Source organism: Pholcus phalangioides, unplaced genomic scaffold (genome assembly GCF_987345545.1).
Source record: "Pholcus phalangioides strain wild (caught in Gottingen) unplaced genomic scaffold, Ppha-v1.0 ptg000014l_1, whole genome shotgun sequence".
Lineage (NCBI taxonomy): Eukaryota > Metazoa > Arthropoda > Arachnida > Araneae > Pholcidae > Pholcus > Pholcus phalangioides.
In genome coordinates, this window is record NW_028301607.1 from 664,441 (window position 1) to 681,562 (window position 17,122).

Genomic DNA, 17,122 nt, shown 5'->3' on the forward strand with positions numbered 1-17,122 from the left:
CATGCGAGACATGTCTCTCTCTTCGGTATATTATGATGGCAGTGCACACACACACACCTTAGTACTTGCGCGTATTGACTCAGTGAGTGCTACGGGGGGCTAATTTGCAGTCTTCCATGTCGGAATTTTAATCGCATTTGTTGCATCACCCAATTAGAGCTTATTAGATCTTTTGTGTTCATCCGCAACCATGTCTATCGCTATTTGATTCAATTTCAATGGCCATTCCAGATCTTTCGAACTTCGAGTATCCTCTGAAAGTTCGCAAAAATGATGTTTACGTATCCCTAAGTATGAGTGAGAAGCGTACCTCTGGTAATGAGTACAAGTTTCCCTAAATATGTAGGAGATTCGCTGTGATCCACTAGAATTTTACTTACCTCTTGAAATGTATAGGTCCCTTGAAAAATTTAGGAGTCTTGCATATTAGGGTGGAACGAAAAAAAAAAAAAATTTCGAAATTACCATTGTAATAGAATTTAAAATACGCCTTTATGTGAAGAAATACCATTCCTAATTTTTTTTTCCCCCTCAAAATTCAAACTTCTTGAGGTTCCTCATCGCCCCTGAAGTTTTACGCACGCGTGGAATTCTGTAACATGACACCGCGGAGGAGACTTTCCTATTCCCCTGAAAACGTGATTCATTCAGTGACCCGATGTGTTTTTCCCCTTGTTTTCAGTATTCATCTTCAATCTTACCCCTTAACTGAGAGGGTGCATAGCAGTCAAAATGACAACCAGAAGATCTTATTGTTGTGACATTTTAAGAAATCCTAAAGAGTGGGATTCTCGAGTCTTCGCCCACCTATGGCGATGTTAAGCTTTATTATTTGCTGACTCAACGCAATATGAAGTCAATATACAATCCCCCCCCCCCTGCGACACATGAATGACGTATATCCGAGTTCTATATACGCGTTATTTGGATAATTTTTCTAATTGGAAGTAGGCCACATTAGGATCAACGATTCGCCAGTAAAATGCTGCGAGGGGGAATTAAGTGATCACGCCGTACATAAAAATTGTGCACTATTCCGTGTCGATAATTTGAAGAGCCGTCAAAAATGAGTTAAAATGGGTGAACATTCTTAATGTGTCCATTATATTGATTTTATATAATAGATTTATTGTGCGTGTGTGTGTGCACGTGCGTGCGCGCTCGCTAAAATATGAAGAGTACCCATCCCCCGAAGGGTTACTGTCCTGTAAGAGACTCACATTCTTTTTTGCATGTTATATTACCTGTGCATGTTATTCACCTATATTACTCCCAAAAACATTCATTCATCTCCAGTTTCCATTTTAGTGGCAAGATAGCATCACGAACATGTAAAACTCATGGCAGTATGTACATGTTCCGTTGCGGTCTGTAAAAGCACGATTCCGATTATATTCAAAGGTAAAACTGTGGTAAAGCGCCTAAATGCCAATATACCGAAGACGTGAACGGTATAGATCAGTGTTTCTCAACCGCCGGGCCGCGGCTCAGTACCGGGCCCTAACACTAGTCACACCAGGCCGTGAATGTGATCGAAGTTTCATTTCTCCTTTAACTTCTCGTTTGTTGCGTGTATGGCCGGACCTTTGACTTACACAAAAGACATTTACCGGGCCGCGAACTTGCAAAGGTTGGGAACCACTGGTATAGATGGGTTAATACAGATTTATTAAAAATGAGTAGGAAATGGCAACGTATATAGAAAAAAGTAATCGGGTAAATGAGAGTGAGGGCAACTTACGCGGCAAGGGTGCCACACTACTGAAGGAGCGAAGGTTTCCGACAGAATTTTGTAAAGGGAATATTAGTTCAACTTTGCGAAATTTTATTGAAAATTTTCGGAACGATTAAGGGGAAAAAAAAAACTGAGCATCCAGCGACCAAATTTTGAGAGCAATGAGTGGCATGCTTATAGACATTGCCGTAACTAGGCAGGCGCAACAGGTGCATCCGCACAGGGCCCCACTTGGAAGGGGAACCCAGAATTTGCCTAAATGGGCCATTCCGGGCCCAAGAATTGGCCAGAAGGGGACCTAAATGCAAATTCTTGCACAGGAATGGCTAGTTGTAGCACTGCGTACAGATCTGTGTACCAGATAGCGGTAAGATCAGTGATATTCCCTTCCCCCCGGTTGGGAAAAAGTCAGCCTCAAGGCTAACTGTAATAGGCCTAGCCGTTGAATCAGCCCCAAGAATAAGAAAGTAGATTCCGAAACTGTAGTACAGTCGATTCCCGTTTTAACGAATACCGTTTTAGCGATCTCGTTTTAACGATCAAAAAATTTCGTTTTAACGAAAACTTTTTTAATCTCTCCGAATAAGTTTACGTAGGAACAGTGTGAAAATCTGGAATTCCTTTATAACGAAATTTCATAATTACGAAGTGTTTTCTCAGGTCTCTTGGAGTTCTTTATAACGAGATTCGACTGCACTACTAATTTTATAACGCGACAACAGTAATTTTGATGAAATTAGAATAGCTGAGTAACACATTATAGCCAATACCTATTTTTTCTTAATTCACAGCTTAACAATAGCCGCATTATTAATGCAAATTGGAGGTGCCCAGGGCGAGACATTGCACGTATACAGTCGAATACCGTTATAACGAACTCCAAGAGACCAAAGAAATCAATTCGTTATAACGAAATTTCGTTACAAAGGAATCCCAGGTTTTCGCATGGTTCCCGCGTAAACTTATCTGGGGGATTAGGAAAGTGTTCGTTAAAACGAAATTTTCGTTATAACGGTATTCGTTAAAAAGGGGTTCGACTGTACCATCATGAGGAAGTTAATGGGTTTCATTTCCAGGGACCCTTGATGGATCTCATTGTTTTTTTTTTTGCTGCTTTAACATTGAAAAATTTGCAATAGCGGAAGCCCAAGATGTATCCTGTCTGGAGGCCCCATAAAAATCTGCGAATTGGGTCCCGGGTAATTATTCCGTCGTTAAAAAGAATACAAGTGAAAATTTTTCTTGGCCCTCAGAAGAGGAGGATGTCCGTCGAGCGTCCAGTGTCCCTATATATGTCCCTATTGTGTCCCTCATAGTGGGGATGTCCGACAAGTTTCCAAGTTGAGGGCCCCCGTGGGAAAGTTGAAAGGTTTCGTTTCGGGGGCACTGGATGAATCACATTGTTTTTTGTTGTTTAACACTGTAAAGTTTGCAACAGTGAAAGCCCGTGATAAATCCAGTCTGGGCCGCAAAAATTCTGCTAATTGGGTCCCGGGTCCTTGATTGGTGGGGCCCTATAATTTCTGAATACAAGTGAAAATGTTTCGTGGTCCAAAAGGGCTCCAGTCTGGGGAACCCTATGGGGGAAGTTTTAAATAATTAATTAATTACTTCAAAACCGCATCGATGCCACAGCAGGATCTACATTTAAACTGCATTTCGTTTAGAATATTCCCACTTATAACGTCTCGCCGCTTAGTACAACTTATTTTCGTATTCTCAATTCTTACTAATATCTATCAAAATTTCCCGTTTTTCCGCTTACAACGTTTTTTATTGACGGTTTTTTTTGTGAAAAATCGTTATAAGTGGGATCCCCCGTAAATTTTACGTCTAAACGAAAAATCCGGAACTGACTGGGAAAATAATTTTGAGAATTCTTTTACGTTTCAGAGTTTAACCAAGAATGTTGACCAAATCATGAAATGGCAATATTTCGGACTCGACATACATATCTACCGCAGGACCCCGATATAAAGAGCTCTGATTTCACGAACATTTATGTTTTAAAATTGTTGTGGAATTGATCTCATCCTCGATACAACGTTTTTCTTCGATGCAACGAATTAAACTGTCGGTTTTATTTGATTCTTTGAAATCGGGGTTATATAGGGTTACCAGGTGTCTTTTTTTTCAGGAGGACATGCCAAGCGTTTCCCTACGTTTAAGAAAATCCGATGTTTTGTCGTCAGGTTTCCCGAATTACATTTCATTCCTTTTTTTTTCCGGGAAATGTACATGTATAGCCTCTCTTCAATGAAATGAATGCTTGTGTGTGTGTGTATTTTTTCCACCCCCACACATGTTCACACCCTTTGACCAATCGCCATCGAAATTCCCAGAATACAAGAGCTCAATTGCCTCCAACCAGGGCAGTTGCTATTACAACTATGGCTCAGCTTGCTCCAGGATAACATGGAAAAAGGTAGTCTAAAACAGAAACTGCTCTGGAAAAACAAAATTGCAACGTCCATTTAGACATTGGCGTATCCCCCATGGGGGGGGGGGGGGCTTAAAAAGTCCTGGGCAGCAAGCTCGGAGGGTTGGTAAATTTTAGGAATAAGTGGCTTATAGAAAACTAGCACATAATGGGAAAAGGATGGCAAAATTTTATAACCACGTATCCGCCTCTGCCCACAGAGAGAGTGTCTAGTTCTGTGTGTGACTTAGAGAGTTTGCAGTGCACGTGAGTAAGCAAAACCAGTGTGCAAGCATGTGAATGACAAAAACAGTGTGCAAGCATGTGAATGACAAAAACAGTGTGCAAGCATGTGAATGACAAAAACAGTGTGCAAGCATGTGAATGACAAAAACAGTGTGCAAGCATGTGAATGACAAAAACAGTGTGCAAGCGGATGAGCGACCAAAACAGTGTGCAAGCGAATGAGCGACCAAACAAGTGCAAGCGAGTGAGTGGCCAAAACAGTGCAAGCATGCGAGTGGCTGCAAGAGTGACCAAAACGATGCAAGCATGCGAATGGCTGCAAGAGTGACCGAAACAATGCAAGCATGCGAATGGCTGCAAGAGTAGTGACCAAAAGAACGCAAGCATGCGAATGGCTGCAAGAGTAGTGACCAAAAGAACGCAAGCATGCGAATGGCTGCAAGAGTGACCTAGATCATGTGCAAGCATGTGAGCGACCAAAACAGTGTGCAAGCATGCGAATGGCTGCAAGAGTGACCTAGATCATGTGCAAGCATGTGAGCGACCAAAACAGTGTGCAAGCATGCGAATGGCTGCAAGAGTGACCTAGATCATGTGCAAGCATGTGAGCGACCAAAACAGTGTGCAAGCGTGCGAGTGATCGAAACAGTGCAAGCATGTAAATGGCGAAAAGTGACCTAGAGAGAGTGTGTGAACATGGGAAGACCTAGGTTGAATGCGTAAACATAGAGTGTTTACAAAAGAGTACGCCAGCATGCGAGAGACGAAAAGAGCACTCAAGCATTAGAATGACCAAAAGAAGGACTTGGAGACACAAGCAGGGGTGTGACACAATACGGGGACGGGGGCTTCATGCGGGTTGTAGCACAGGGTGGCGAATTCGAGGAATGAGTGGTCAAGAAAATTAAACTAGAATGTGAGAAGGGGGGGGGGCTGAAAAATTCGCGTAGCCCGGCAAAACCGTAAATACGCCTCTGCATTTGGATAATACCATTGTTTGCTCACCAACAGCTAATGCCGTTTACTGAAGTAAGGCGGGAAAATGCTGTTACTTCTCCCATTCAGAAATAAAGGAAACAGGATGCAAACAACATTCAAAGCTGATTCCTTAACGAAATCAGCGCTACCGAAAGAAACCTCATGAAGCTAAAGGCTAGGCAAGCTTTCAGAAATGACAAAAAAATGTAATGAAAGAAACGATACCTGGCCAACGAAAACCTCGCCATGCTTGAGACAAAAGCCGCAAAGCAATAAAACTGACCAGACGTGAGGAGCAATTCATTATAAGTGAAGGGAGACCGATCGTTATTTGGTTTTTGTTTTTTTTGGAGGTTTGATTCAGTAGAGAAAAAAAATTATTGTGGTGTCCAGTTTCTGGTCAGTATGATGGCGCTCCTTTCTCAGTTTTCGAATCTAGGTTATACTGTATCACGTTTCGGAAGAGACACTATTGTAGTTTGAGCCATCGTTGTGGCGCTATCTGTTGAGGAAAGATACGCGAGAGATTCAACAAAGCTCATTAACCAATACACACACACACCATTTATCACACGTGTTTAAAGGCGATGTTATCCATAATCAAAAAATTATGGCGGCATTGCGATACATCAAGCATGTGTACTGTGTAAGTACATAATACGTAAATATATTTCATAAGAAATATAATGTGTAATATAAAATTCTATTGGAATTAAAATAAAGAAAAATAAAAGTTTTTTGGCAAAATAGATTATGTCAGTCTACCTTAACTCGGGGGAAGGGCTGCTCACAACCCCGGAGTGATGTAAAGCAGTGTTTCTCAACCGCCGGGCCGTGACTGATCTGCCGTTTCCTTCTCCCCCATTCATATTCCGTTAATCATGTGATTGACCGGGTCTTCCACTTACAAAAATAAATTAAATCGGGCCGCGGGCTTCCAAAAGTTGAGAACCACTGATGTAAAGCACCTTACTCCCGTTATCTCAAAAGAGGCAGGGTTATGTCGGAAAAATTAGCGAAGATTGATAGTAGTGGCCTCCTCTTGCTTCGTGCTCGCAAGTATCAAATCACTCGCGTCGTTCTCCCTATGAAGACATCTATCAAGTCGATGCAACGTACAAGCCATTTGACTAAAAATGGATTGCTGAACCCAATAACCAGGGAGAAAAATTGCACTTGCGCCCAGTGGCCCATAAGGGCTACCACTACTACTAAACTAGACGTGTACCTCGTCCATATTCCTCTGCGAAAATCTAATGAATTGGTACATGTTGGAATGTGTGTGTACGTAAAGTGAACCTTCCATGAAGTTTGTTTCTGTGTAATGCTTGTTATGTGTAGTGCTGTCACCTGCAATCAATTTTTTAAACTATGAGTTCTTTCTCAACTCATAGTGAGTGAAGTGTAATAAATGCACTGCCAGTCTTCTTGGTATGTATGCGGTGTAAGTTGTTATCGAGGAACAATGTGATCCACCGCACCCGAGAAAGGCTCATAGGGCGTTCACCACCACAAGGGATAACACATTTGCAGGCGAGTCACAAATCCAGCAACGGCAGAGAGAGGTCTACATACATAGTTTACAACGGTGAACAGCTTGTGGATTAGGAGCGCAAGTTCTCATAACCGTCTCATTTGCATATTTCCAAAGAAGTCGCTCGTACCAGCGCCACCTATCGGCTGTTTTTCTTCTCTTTTTTTCCCCCTGTCGTAGAAGAAATCCCCGTGGCCTAGCGATGCTAACCCTGCAAACCGTTTTTCATTTCGGTGATTTTTCCGGTTTTTATTCATTTTTAACGTTTCTACGGACTTTTTGCCCACCCTGTATATACAGTTCATCCACTGTGACGGGAAACAAAGCCTCCGCCTACAGTGCTCTCTATCGTTATGTGCTCATACAATATATTCATGGTTACAAAATTATAATCATGTCATGTCAGTGTATGTACCTAAAACATTTGTGTTATTCCTCCGGTTGTTTACGACAGGGTCGCTGAGTGATCACTAGTAGTTTGTTCACTGCTTCCAGTTTCTTTAGTATTCACCAGATAATTCAAGACTTGTTGTAGTTTCCTCGTTGTAGATCTTTGTAAAATAATTTTCCGTTTCCTGCTCCGGGTAACGTGGTTATTTCGATTACGTAGGTAAATTATATATGGCCTAAGGAAGAAGGCTGACAGTGCTCCATATAGGCTGATGAGAAAATCGTGGCCTGTTGGCATCGCAACCTATGAGTCAAGCTCTGGGACCGGGGTCTGCAAAGCATGGCCCGTGGGGCAACATTTGGCCCTTGGAGCTTTTCTTTTCTTTTTTTTTTTTTGGTGTGGCTAGCAGGTCATTTTCAGGAAATGGTTAAAAACATTGAAAAACGACAAATTACACGTCGTAGAATTAATGAAAGAAATAATTTCAGAATTTACAAAAGAAATAGTTTCCGAATTAAATAGTTTTGGAATTCGGGACTGACTGGGGTCCAGTCCGGGACGATACTCTTTTTTTCCTCACGCTATAAATTAATTACAGAGACCCGTATGTCTACGTAGAGACCCGTATGACTGTAAGTCTAGCCTGGGAGCCCTCCGAAGGTTCCAGCCTGTGAGCAGGTGGGGACACGGTTGGCGCTGATCAATTGGAACTTGTAGCTGTGGTTACATGTGCGAAGGTTCGTTGTTCGGCTAAGATCGGGTAGTTCCCGGCAATCGTATGGGACTCGGGAGTGCCTGCGGCTACCCTCTAGTAGCGGGGTCGATTCTCGGGTTCGCCCGCTCCTAAGGCATCCTGGTCCCGCAGAGCCGACCACCTCTGTGCTGACGGTGGGGCTCGAACCAGGGTCCCCGCGATGGGTTCGTATCTCTTTCGAAATGTGCCAGCGTATTTTTGATTGTGAGTAACGTGCTGTTGGATTTAATAAAGTGCGCGGTTCGTTTTATTTCTTACCGGGTGTTTCTTTGACGTCGCGTTAAAAAGTTACGGACGATTAAATTTGACACTGGAAGCGGCGTGGCTTCTAATGGAGCTACAACGTTGATGACGTCACTGATCGAGTGTGACTTTTAAAGATGGTCTCCTGAAATTTCCCGGTGAGCTGTCTTCAATTAAATCTGCGAATAAGAAGGGTAATAACCAGAGGAACAATTTGAGATAACTTGAATTGAATTCGGTGACTTTGTTCTAGAGATATGAATTTTTGATTTGCACATGTTAAGTCTATGGGGTCTATTAGAAAATTTTTTTGAATCCTTTCTATGTTTATTTTGACCATAATTTTGAAAATTTCCTATTAAGAGACCTGTATTTTTCTCTCCTCTTCAAACCGCATCGAAATATCTTTAGTTGTTAAATATTTACAATCGTTTGAAAATTTTCTCGTAATGGTTCCTACGAGAGTATAACATGGTGTAACTTTATAGCGACACAATTTTTTTCGAATTGTCCTTAAAAATAGCACAATATTTTTCCTGGATAATCTGTTTTGATTGCATTGTTCCGTCGCAAGAACCGAATTTCTACGATTAATTGAAGTTTTTATATGATTTTTCAAAATATGTTGTTTGTGCCAGGAGTCCCTGGTCAATTATGTAAACATTGCGGCCAAACGATAAAGATATAGTATATCGATTAGAATTTTGTAATTTGAGACCATGTGTCCCGATCAAAATGACTCATTGACCAATTGTCCCGTATTCGTACCGTTTTCTCCTCGAATAGTGTAATTGATGCTGCAGACTGTGTTGAGGTCATACGTTCCGTTTTGGTTTCTCAAAATTCATTGAAACTGAAATATCCGAGAGTGTGAGAATGGAAAAGACACCCCCACCAACGGAAAAAGTGCTGTCAACCCCAAAGAGGTCTGCGGACGGACGCTATTATTTCAGAAATAAAAAGATCAACGACTCCATTGAGTTACAACATCATAAGAAACAGAAAACTCCCCGGGTAAAAAATAAGAACAAAAATGTCGATAGATTCCTCCAAATAATGATTTCATCGTCGGACGAGGAACAAGCCGACAGCACCGTAGAGATTTCAAACGGGTCTGAAACTTTTCATAGCTTAGAGATCGACTCGTATATGGATACGGAGAGCTTTCTGAACTCGACACAGTTAACACCCCCACTAAACGATGATGAACAAATTGTATCTACAGAGGACTGGCAGACTCAGTATGATGACAAAGACGGTGTCTCACAAGAAATTATAGGAGAGGAAAATGAATCAACGGCAACACATAGTCCATTGACAACATCAAGCAAGAGTTCAAAGGATCAACAACTGTATTCGATTCACGACATGATCAACAGCATGATCCGAATTAATACAGTTTCGGAACTTGACACTTCCATTCGTCAGCTGTTGGATGAATTAATAGATCTGATCCCCGAAGAACAAATGAACATACTCGATAGAAAAGGAGCTGATAGTTCCCTAAATAATTATGAGACAAATGGCGATAGGGGAAGCCATACAATTTCTGATTACAAAGACCAATCCTTGAGCTCCAAATTCTTCAGGGCTCCATTAGAGGAAGAAGATATGGATGATATCGTTTCTCCCAGTAGAGAAACTAAAAATTCAAAGAACATTTCTCAAAAGAAAAGGGAGGCCGTATGTAGCAGCCTCAGTCCCTTTCTTAAGGATAAATCGTCACATGGAGACAGACCAAAGTGGAATAAACCTCCCGACTCCAAGAGAGATCCGATGGATATTTCCAAAAATCGGAACACAGATGAAAAGGAATCCTCAGAAGCAAATGAGATATCACCTAGCTCAGCTGGGAGAACTATTCATGAACGGACTGACAAATCCTGCAACGCCAAAATGAATCCTCAAGTGCTTCCTATTAACGCACGAAAAACTTTCAAGGTAGATGACATCATCAAGGACTTGTTTCAAATCATAAATTACACTACGGGAGTGGGTAAGAATTTCAAATATGGGATACCAGCGACGCACCGGAAAAAAGCGAAGAAGAGGCTTGATATCCTATTACTGTGGTTGGGTGACCAAGAGAAGACTCTTACAACAAGAGCCACCCAAACACAGCAAACTGACGAAAGGCATGACTGGAATCATCCCACTGGAGTTGACATAATCACACAAACTGAAGAATGTTACAAGAAATCGCAGAGGGAGATCGAGGAAGTCTTTGGCATTAACAAAAACAATGAACTCACAGGCAGTAAGGAAAAGTCCCAACCACTGAGGCAAATGAATAACAAGACAAAACAGTGGAAATGTAAGGACGGCTCAACGAATAAACAAAACAACTATCTACACACCACTGAGGATAAGGTGCCAATGCATATCACGCATAAGACAACTCCCAATAACCACACGCCAACGTCAATACAAGCATTGGACCAAAGAAGGGATACAGAAGATGACAGTGATACTAGCCAGTATGTTACCGTCGAAGAAGTGGATTATACAAGAGAAACTATGGATGAGAAGACTCATCCACATAGAACTAATATACAGAAAAGGCTGTATAACATGTCCCTGCAACAAACATCAAAAACCGGGAGAAATTTGGAAAACCATGGCAAAGATACAGAAGATGACCTCGAGAGTGGTACATTCACCGAAGTACTGAACAAAAGACAAAAGCGAAAGCAACGGACCACAGCAAATGAAACCACAAGTGGTAAAACCTTCCCCCTGCTGTTGTATAGGAATAAAATTATGAAAAATCTACAAGCCACTAGTAATATAACTTCCCTTCATATTTTCAACAGCAAAATCAGTAACATCAGGAATATCAAAGGTGGAACTGCAATAGACTGTTTAAACCAGAACGATCGTCTGGAACTTAAGCGGTGGATTTTAAATGACAAAATCCTGAGGCAACTTTATTTTGTCGTAATTCCAGATGATCATCTGCCACGACCTAATTCAGTGAAACAGGGTCGAAGAGCGACACAACAAAATCAAGGATCCTTTGAAAAACAAGGATGTCAAGCCAGCAGGAAACAACCAAGAATTTGGACGTCAGTTTCTGGCCGTGGCACGATAACATCCTATTCATCGTCAAAAACTGCAGGTGGGATGATACCTAAACGTCAGCTGACAAATGGCACCACACTCTCCTATCCGAAGAGGACGGTCTCATATGCTGATGCATTGGAAAATATAAACAATTTCCCTCTGCATTTGAAATTCTTTGAAGATGATTACATCAATCGAAAAATCATCTTAAATGACTTCTATGAACAAATGGAATATGAGCAACTATCTGACTATATATATGATATTATACCCAGGAAAAACGACATAGTAGTGAAATGCGCCCACTCATTAGCGGCTAAGGTCATCAGTGTCGCTGTTGGAAATAACTTCAAATTAAAATATCATCTATCGGCAAAGGGTGCCGCAACTTACGTATTCTAGCCTATAACAGTACTAATGTTCACAAACCTTAAAATACTTCAGATTAACTTGAACAGGAGTGAAACTGCCACTTATACTATGGTGCACCATATTTCTGAGAAAAAAATAGATATAGCCTTAATCCAGGAACCGTGGCAGTATAGAGGAATGCTTAAGGGCCTTCCTGGTATGTGGATGAAATTTAATTCACAAAATTGTAAAGCAGCTATAATAATTCCGAATAACAGAATAATTGCATCAAGTTTCTTGACATTCAGAAACAGTGTATCCGTAAAAATTTGTTTGACAAATAAAGAGCTTGTTCTGACATCAGCTTACGCCTCCCCATCCCAAAAAATAGAAGACACTATCACTGAACTTAATATTATTTCCCAGACAACTGGCAAAACTTCTTCAATCATCGGTGCCGATATGAATGCTCACCATATACATTGGGGTTACAAGAACATCGACAGCAGGGGACGTAAACTTTTAGATCTACTCAGGGCTCAACATCTTTCACTTCTCAATGATGGCAGCTGCACCTATAGTTGGGAGGATGCTTCGGGCAGCCCTGACGTCACGCTAACGAACGATGTAGACATCTTTCGGAGAACCCACTGGAGCATTTCTGATGAAGACAGCTTGAGTCCCCACTTCTATATACATCTAGCTCTGACCGAAAAAGCTAATTTACAAACCATCGCCAAGTATTCAAATTCTGAAAGAAGAGTTAGAAATTTTCTTCAAACTCTCGGTAGACAAATGCCTGATATCATTAGTGACTTACATCATGCGAGAAATAGAGAAGAGCTAGACAACTCTATTTCAAATTCATTTAATTTAATATCATCAATAGGCAATAGGTGGCTCAAAATAACCACAACCACCAAAGAAGCTGCACCCTGGTGGAACAAAGAACTGGAGGTGTCGAGAAAAGCTCTACGGTCTAGCAAGCGAAAATTCTACGCGGCCACCGATCAGAATAGAGGTGTATTGAAAGAGATTTTCCATCGAAGAAGGGCTTTGCATAATAAGCTTATCAAAAAGACCAAACACCAAGCGTGGAAACAATTTTGTGAGGCTTCTACTAATCCATTTGGCAAGGTCTTCAAGGCAGCTATAAGGCAAAAAAAAATTACGCCTCAAATATTCTCATATAACCCAGACAATGAAAGCCAACGCGTGCAAGCACAGCAATTACTTTCCGACATTTTTCCTGATGAAGGAAATGAAATAGGTCAGTCTTCCCAGACAGCTGACTGCGAGCGCATTTGTTTTGTTGAACCAGAAATTACTTCTAGCGAAATCAAAAGAGTCATTAGTCATCTAAATGACAAAAAAGCGCCTGGAATAGACATGATCAACAATATCCTGATCAAAAGAATCAACAGGACGTTCCCTGAATTTTTGTACGTAATGTACAACCGATGCTTCCGACTTCTGCTGTTTCCTACACACTTCAAAAACAGTAAAGTATTACTGTTTTTGAAAAAAGATAAAAATCCTAGCCTACCTGAGTCATATAGGCCTATACATCTCCTGTCGACTGTAGGAAAAATATTTGAAAAGATAATTGCACAACGAATTGTATTCGAGTTAGACAAAGTTAATTGGATCAATGACCACCAATTTGGTTTCAGACATGGTGTCTCCACTGAACACGCTCTGGTTGCCATTCAGCAAGAAATTAATACACAGAAAAAGAAAAAGCACGACATGGCAATCATAACTCTTGACGTTCAAGGGGCTTTCGACTCTGTTAAATATCCAGTTATTCGCAGCAGATTAAATGAGGCTCCAATTTCCTCCCAGCTAAAGAAAATAGCCGAAGACATCCTTTCTAACCGTACAGTTTCAATAGTTACTGGCAGTGGAGCAGTGTCGAAACAATTAACTCAAGGTTGCCCACAGGGGTCCTGCTCTGGCCCACTATATTGGAATCTGGTACTTAACAACATCTTCCAGCTCAAGTGGCCAAATAACGTGCTGGTCCAGGCCTATGCGGATGACATTATCGTATTGGTCTCGGGCCCCACGGTGGAGGGAGTTGGTAAAAACGCCTCCAGCGTCCTGGCTGATATCAGCAACTGGCTAACTGAGAACGGCCTTAAATTAGCCACCAACAAAACAAACTTCCTATGGGTCTCCCCCAAAGGGAAACGTCCGCCACAAATTCGTTCGTCAAACAACTTCATCAAGAGACTCCGCAAAATTAAAATTCTAGGTATCCATTTTAACGACAAATTGGACTGGAAAGACCATATCACAGAGCTGAACACAAGATCCAATCAACTACTCACGAGGCTTCACTGCATAGCAGGCAGGAATTGGGGAATCAACACTAGGATGCGCAGGACTCTTTACATCACGGTCGCACAACGTATTTTGGTGTATGGAGCCGCCATATGGGGAGCCAATGCTACCGTATCCCTACAGAAGCGCCTTGACTCAATTCAGAGGGGATATCTGCTATATATCTCTAAGGCCTACTCAACTACGCCCACAAATGCACTACAAGTCATACTGGGATTGCCCCCACTCAGTCTCCTGGTAGAATGTGAAGCCAAATTTAGCCTCTTGACCCGTCTGAAAACTCCTGTTACGCTGGGGAATGGCGAGACACTTTCCTACGTCCAGATGGAAAGGAAAATCACAGGATGGTCCCAGCATCCTTCACAATCTGTGGAGGAATGCCGCATTGACCTAAAAGGAGAAATACACCCACAGGCTGAATATAAGATCTACACTGATGGCTCCAAAACTGAGCATGGAGTGGCTTCGGCCATGGTTACCTTTCAGGATGACTTGGAGATAAGTAACTGGAGCAATAAACTCAATGATCTAAATACGGTATTTCAGGCGGAGCTGTTTGCGCTGCTCACAGCTACGCAACAGGCAAGCGCTAGCAAGAAAGAAACACACATTCTTTCTGATTCACTTTCTTCATTATATGCGGTTCTAGACCCCCTATCACGCCACATGATGGCTCGGAAAATTAGAGACCTGTTACTGCCAAATAGACATATCTATATCTCGTGGATCAAAGCGCATAGTGAAAATACTGGGAATGAAGCAGCTGATCGGTTAGCCAAAAGAGCGACCGAAAGACCAGGAACAGATTTCTCTATCCTTCTTCCAAAGTCGTGGGCGATGAAGAAGTTGCAAAATGATCTGTTACAGAAATGGCAATCGCGATGGTCAAATGACACGAAAACAGGTCGTAAGATATATGAAGTTCTCCCACAAGTTAAATGCTCTAGTTATGGCTGGTCTAGAGAGGCTATTTTATTTTTTTCAGAGCATGGCCCCTTCCCCTCCTATCTTCATCGTTTTCATAAGAGTAGGTTTTCAAGCATGTGTAAATGTGGAGGGGAGGGAACCGTCTTTCACTATGCTACGGCATGCGAGTATACCAAGGACTTTCATTTTGGCTCTACTACGCCACAGAATTACACCACTTGGAAGAAACAGTTACTGAGAAAACAATCCAGAATCGAAAGAATTAAGCGCCTTATTAGATACGTCATTTCAAACGAAGACAAATTAACAGTCACGAAACAGTGCCAAAGTACGAATGTTTCAGCTCCCTCACAAGCTGATAACAACCCTTCATCAGACTCAGACTATGATCCTCTGGCATGAAATGCGATATTTTGGGATTGTCTCACGGTGTCTTTGTGCGCGACTTCTGATAGACAATGAAGTTCCTTGATTCCCGTTGCTGTCAATGGACAATGTCGCCTGTCTTGTATATATTATATATATATGAGTGTTTATATGCTTGTATATATATGTTTATGTATCTTATATATGTGTGTCTATAGTTATTTGTGGGCCCCCTTCGTGGCCTGCTGGCGACGTGCGTATGCACCTGCCCATGTAACCTCAACTTTTTGTCTTCTTATCCGCTGGTGGTCTTTGGGTGCTTAGTACTCCGGATATTGCATCGCTCTTCCACCATGGCCCAAACCCTCTGGGTGACCAGCTTATATCCCCTATGGGGACAGAGCGGGGGCCATGGTCGGTTTCGGGTCCCGCGGTGCTCGGCTTGGGTAACCGAAGCGCCGAACAAGGCGGACGCGGACCGAAGTGACGGGTTGCGTGGCCGCAAGGTAGGGGATTCCAACATCCCTACCGAACTAGCCCGGGATTCCTAGGAGCCCCGGAGAGAATGAAACACGGACCGTTGTGGCGGACGATTTTGGTTGTGGTGATCGGAACGAGAAGACCGGAGGGAGATGTGCCGAACACGACGCGGCCATCGCGCGCCGCTCGGGGGAGGAAAAATCCGAGTACCGATACCTGGTTGATCCTGCCAGTAGTCATATGCTTGTCTCAAAGATTAAGCCATGCATGTCCAAGTACAGGCTTTAACAAAGTGAAACCGCGAATGGCTCATTAAATCAGTTATGGTTCCTTAGATCGTACCACGTTACTTGGATAACTGTGGTAATTCTAGAGCCTGTGAGCAGGGGCGAATGTAGAGCTCGCTGTTGGGAGGGGTGATTTCACAAACTGCTGTGGATCGAGTGATCATACGTCCCTCATTTCGCCCTGTATTTTCCCGGACAGTCCCGGTTTTTTTTCTGTTTTTAGTCGAAGTTTTCTTTAATTCGTTATTTAATCAAAATTTCGTTGATACAAGTAATTTGCCACGGATTTATTGAGTGCAATGTTATCATATTCGCATTTCGATGGCCCTCCCCCCTATAGATCTGCGCCTGCCTATGAGTGACGAAAACAGTGGGAAACCATGTGAATGACTAAAAAAGTAATTTTAAAGTCACATGTGAACAGCGTTTACACGAGACTGGAATTGGGGGAAACTTGCTGAATTGGATAGAATCGTGGTTAAGAGATAGGTCGCAACGAGTTATGGTGAACGGGGAATTCTCTGGTTGGACAGACGTCACAAGTGGAGTTCCTCAGGGAAGTGTCCTTGGCCCCATACTTTTTTCACTTTTTATCGATAAACTCGATCAGGGTATCGATGGGATTACTAGCAAATTCGCAGATGATGTGAAGCTAATGGGGGTAATCGGGAAGGAAAGCGATAGGGAGTTGCCCCAGACCAATCTAAACAGGATTGCAGCATGGGCAAATGAATGGAGCATGACATTTATCGTTGATAAATGCATGGTCGCTCATTTTGGTTCGAACAACCCACGGTTCTTTTACGAGTTGAATGGTGTCACTATCCCGGATGCAACTAGGGTCACCGATTTGGGAATTCTCATTGACGAGCGGCTTAGGTTTTCTGAACATTGTTCAGCGGTGGTCAAAAAATCGAATAGAATGCTTGGTCTCATTTTCAAAAAGGTCTCTTCGCGTACCCCTACAGAGGGACTTTGACTTGGTTGAAGGGGTGCAGAGAA